This window comes from Mustelus asterias, chromosome 31 (assembly GCF_964213995.1).
Source record: "Mustelus asterias chromosome 31, sMusAst1.hap1.1, whole genome shotgun sequence".
NCBI classification, from domain to species: domain Eukaryota; kingdom Metazoa; phylum Chordata; class Chondrichthyes; order Carcharhiniformes; family Triakidae; genus Mustelus; species Mustelus asterias.
This window is the reverse complement of record NC_135831.1, coordinates 4488756-4494518: the sequence shown is the minus strand read 5'-3', so window position 1 is coordinate 4494518 and position 5763 is coordinate 4488756.

Genomic DNA, 5763 nt, shown 5'->3' with positions numbered 1-5763 from the left:
CTGTCCTGGTTCCCCCCCCATGCCGACATTATAGTTACAAAAGCCCCACCAACGCCTCTACTCAGCAGCCTAAGGAAATTTGGCATGTCCGCTACGACTCCCACCAACTTTTACAGATGCACCAGAGAAAGCATTCTTTCTGGTTGTATCACAGCTTGGTATGGCTCCTGCTCTGCCCAAGATCGCAAGGAACTACAAAAGGTTGTGAATGTAGCCCAATCCATCAGGCAAACCAGCCTCCCATCCATTGACTCTGTCCATACTTCCCGCTGCCTCGGGAAAAGCAGCCGGCATAATTAAGGACCCCACTCACCCGGACATTCTCTCTTCCACCTTCTTACTTCGGGAAAAAGATACAAAAGCTTGAGGTCACGTACCAACTGACTCAAGAACAGCTTCTTCCCTGCTGCCATCAGACTTTTGAATGGGCCTACCTCGCATTAAGTTGATCTTTCTCTACACCCTAGCTATGACTGTAACACTACATTCTGCACTCTCTCCTTTCCTTCTCTATGAACGGTATGCTTTGTCTGTATAGCGCGCAAGAAACAATACTTTTCACTGTATGTTTAATACATGTGACAATAATAGATCAAATCACTGAAACTGAACTGCAGAAATAATGTTTTTAAAAAACCTTTCTTAAAGGCATACTAATGTCACAGAACGCGGTTAAACTATAACAAAAAGAGTTATCTAACTTCTACCAATTGCAAGACTTCAACACGACACAGTATAACAGCTAGCTATCTCTGTTGTTCCAATGTAAAGCAACATCCCACAGGTATACACCCTTTGTCAAACTTAGCACAAACAAGCCTGTTCACATGATGCTGGGTTTTCAGATTTGTATCACCAATAGAAATCCAAGCCAGCAGTTTTCAGACTCCAGAGAAAGGGGGGGTGGCGGATGGTGGGGGGTGCGGGGGGAACATTATTGTTTCTCTCAGCCTCAAGCAACTGCCGAAAGCAAAACTCTCCTGCAACAGAATCCCCAAAAATAAAGACTTATTTCCTGACAAATTCCAGTCTCCAACTTCTGAGAGGGGTAAAGAGAGAGACTTCTCTCTCTCTCTTTCTCACAACTAGTCCAAAGATGTGCGGGTTAGGTTGATTGGCCATGCTAAAATTGCCCCTTAGTGTCCTGAGATAGGTAGGAAATTAGGGATTAGTGGGTAAATATGTAGGGATATGGGGGTACGGCCTGGTTGGGATTGTGGTCGGTGCAGACTCGATGGGCCAAATGGCCTCTTTCTGCACTGTAGGGTTTCTATTCTTCTATGAAACTCAAAAGCACGCTCGAAGCTTGAATATTCTGTGAAAAAGCCCAGCTTCCCCATCACGTGACCATATCTGCCAATCATCCCAATGAAACCCCACTCTGCAAAATCCCAGGGGAAAACAGCAGGACAGCATTCGTTCAGATCAAAACCAACCTTCTAGCCATTGGAAGCAATTATGCTGCTGCAGCAACATTCCAGGATGCTGGGAGACAGAAGTGCTCTGAGTGCATAGAACTGCGACAACAGACCCTGCAGAGGAATATGGCTCAAATACATTTCTTAAAGGTACAGTACCACCACAGAATACAGCGCAGCAGTGTTTTGGATAGGCGTCCCAAGTTTGCAGAGGTAGAGATGGCATCCACAAACATCCACTCCCTCCATCACTGGCGCACAGTAGCAGCCGTGTATATCGTCGACAAGTGGGGCGGCACGGTGGCACAGTGGTTAGCACTGCTGCCTCACAGCACCAGGGACCAGGGTTCGGTTCCCGGCTTGGGTCATTGTCAGTGTGGAATTTGCATGTTCTCCCCGTGTCTGCATGGGTTTCCTCCGGGTGCTCTGGTTTCCTCCCACAGACCGAAAGATGTGCTGGTTTGATGGGTTGGCCGTGCTAAATTGCCCCGGGGAACTAGATAGGTTAAATGCATTGGGTTATGGGGATAGGGCCTGAGTGGGATTGTGCTTGGTGCAGACTCGATGGGCTGAATGGCCTTGTGCGCTGTAGGATTCTATGATTCTATAAGTTGCACTGCAGCCACTCACCAAAGATCCTTAGACAGCACCTTCCAAACCCAGACCACTTCCATCCAGAAGGACAAGGGCAGCAGATACCTGGGGAACACCACCACCTGGAGGTCCCCCTCCGAGCCACTCGCCATCCTGACTTTTAAAAAAAAGCTTATTGACTAGTGTCACAAGTAGGGTTTACATTAACACTGCAATGAAGTTACTGTGAAAATCCCCTAAGTCGCCACACTCCGACTGTTCGGGTAACATGGAGGGAGAATTTAGCACGGCCCAATGCACCTCACCAACACATCTTTGGACTGTGGGAGGAAACCGGAGCACCCGGAGGAAACCCACGCAGACACGGGGAGAACGTGCAGACTCCGCACAGACAGTGGGAATTAAGCCCTGGTCCCTGGCGCTGTGAGGCAGCAGTGCTAACCGCTGTGCCGCCTTGCCGCAGTAACTTAATCGCAGTGTTAATGTAAGCGTATTTGTGACGAAGAAGACCGGCAGTCTCAGTGGTGCAGAGATGCGGTCAGGTACCATTCAAGGTAGGACTCAGAGGTTGTGAAGGAAAGATTGTTAAACTTGAGCACTCGAACCATTCATTACCGCAGCCTCGCGCTGCGGATAAATCAGCAAAAGCACCTTCGAATATGCAATCTTCTCATTTACAGTGATCAGGCGCTGAGCAAGGCAATACAAAATGTATTTTGGAAAAACATTATTTTATAACCAGCTCATAACACACAGTTATCTGAAGCGACGCGTTTGGCCGTAGACCAGAACGGGCGGCGACAAGCTCTGAGGAAGATACTTTCACCTGTCAGTGTGACGCGGCTGATAAAACTTTGAATCATAGAATCCCTACAGTGCAGAAGGAGGCCATTCGGCCCATCGAGTCTGCACCGACCACAATCCCACCCTCTCCCCATAACCTCACGCATTTACCCGAGCTAGTCCCCCTGCCACTGAGGGGCAATTTACCCATGGCCAATCCACCTAACCTACACATCTTTGGACACTAAGGGGCAATTTAGCACGGCCAATCCACCTAACCTGTACATCTTTGGACCCTAAGGAGCAATTTAGCATGGCCAATCCAGCTAACCCGCACATTTTTGGACACTAAGAGGCAATTTAGCATGTCCAATCTACCTAACCTACATACCTTTGGACACTAAGGGGCAATTTAGTATGGCCAATCCACCTAACCTGCACATCTTTGGACACTAAGGGGCAATTTAGCATGGCCAATCCACCTAACCTACACATCTTTGGACACTAAGGGGCAATTTAGCACGGCCAATCCACCTAACCTACACATCTTTGGACACTAAGGGGCAATTTAGCACGGCCAATCCACCTAACCTACACATCTTTGGACACTAAGGGGCAATTTAGCATGGCCAATCCACCTAACCCGCACATTTTTGGACACTAAGAGGCAATTTAGCATGTCCAATCTACCTAACCTACATACCTTTGGACACTAAGGGGCAACTTAGTATGGCCAATCCACCTAACCTGCACATCTTTGGACACTAAGGGGCAATTTAGCATGGCCAACCCACCTAACCTACACATCTTTGGACACTAAGGTGCAATTTAGCACGGCCAATCCACCTAACCTGCACATCTTTGGACACTAAGGGGCAATTTAGCATGGCCAATACACCTAACCTGCACATCTTTCAAACTGAGGGAGGAAACAGGAGCACCCGGAGGAACCCACGCAGACACGGGGAGAACGTGCAGACTCCGCACAGACAGTGATCCGAGGCTGGGATTCGAACCCGGGTCCCTGGCGCTGTGAGGCCACTTGCGCCACTGTTTGGAATTTTACCATCCTACCCGCCACGGGAACTGGAGCAGGCAGTGGGGGGGGCGGGGGGGGGGGGGGGGAGAACTGTTGTTGACCTTGGGCGGGATTTTACGGTTTCGGGACGAGCGAGGCTGGAAAGTCCCACCCAACGTCTCGGGTCGAGAATGGGCTCCTTCAGAACAGGTTCGTGCAAGTCTTCAGGTATCCACCCAGTTGTCGCAATTGTTCTGTCACTGTTGTGTAACAGTTGCACCAATAAGTTGCAAACCAGAGCATCGACAGGGTTGATGACGGCATTTGCCGAGGGTGCATCATCACCCAATCACTGGAAGATTGAGCCTCTGCCTTATAGTCCAAAGGGAAGGTGAGTGTTTCTGGCTGACTCATTACTCAGGGAACTCCCCAAACTGGGTCATTAGCCCTTTGAATCATAGAATTCCTACAGTGCATTCGGCCCATCGAGTCTGCATCAACCACAATCCCACCCAGACCCTATTTCCATGACCCTACATATTCACCCTCCTAATCCCTCTGATACTTGGGTCAATTTAGTTTGGCCAATCCACATCTTTGCTCACTAAGGAGCAATTTAGCATGGCCAATCCACCTAACCCGCACATCTTTGGACACTGAGGGGCACTTTAGCATGGCCGATCCACCTAACCTACACATCTTTGGACACTAAGGGGGCAATTTAGCACGGCCAATCCACCTAACCTGCACATCTTTGGACACTAAGGGGGCAATTTAGCATGGCCAATCCACCTAACCCGCACATATTTGGACACTAAGGGGGCAATTTAGCATGGCCAATCCAGCTAACCTGCACATCTTTGGACACTAAGGGGGCAATTTAGCATGGCCAATCCACCTAACCTACACATCTTTGGACACTGAGGGGCACTTTAGCATGGCCGATCCACCTAACCTACACATCTTTGGACACTAAGGGGGCAATTTAGCATGGCCAATCCACCTAACCTGCACATCTTTGGACACTAAGGGGGCAATTTAGCATGGCCAATCCACCTAACCTACACATCTTTGGACACTAAGGGGGCAATTTAGCATGGCCAATCCACCTAACCTGCACATCTTTGGACACGAAGGGGCAATTTAGCATGGCCAATCCACCTAACTCGCACATTTTTGGATACTAAGGGGCAATTTAGCATGGCCAATCCACCTAACCTACACATCTTTGGACAGTAAGGGGGCAATTTAGCATGGCCAATCCACCTAACCTACACATCTTTGGACACTAAGGGGCAATTTAGCATGGCCAATCCACCTAACCTACACATCTTTGGACAGTAAGGGGGCAATTTAGCATGGCCAATCCCCCTAACCTACACATCTTTGGACAGTAAGGGGGCAATTTAGCATGGCCAATCCACCTAACCTACACATCTTTGGACACTAAGGGGCAATTTAGCATGGCCAATCCACCTAACCTACACATCTTTGGACAGTAAGGGGGCAATTTAGCATGGCCAATCCACCTAACCTGCACATCTTTGGACTGTGGGAGGAAACCGGAGCACCCGGAGGAAACCCATGCAGACACGGGGAGAACGTGCAGACTCCGCACAGACAGTGACCCAAGCCGGGAAGCTGTGAGGCAGCAGTGCTAACCACTGCCACCGCGCCGCTCGCTGCCCCATGAGCTCACTTTATTAGCATGCAAATCATCTCGGACCAAAAAAATCAATTGCTGTGTTCTGCAGTTCAAGGCTCTTAGCGCCCGGCCTTTGCTCCCTTGAACGCTGAACTTCTCCCCTGTCGACTTGCTTCGCCTCAGCATTGGTGGACATGTGAAGCAAAGCAAACAGAGATAAAGCCAGAGAGAGAGAGCAATTCAGGTCCGCTCATTGGGCCATCCTGCTACTTATTGACAGAAGTTGTAGCGATGAGCCTTATCGA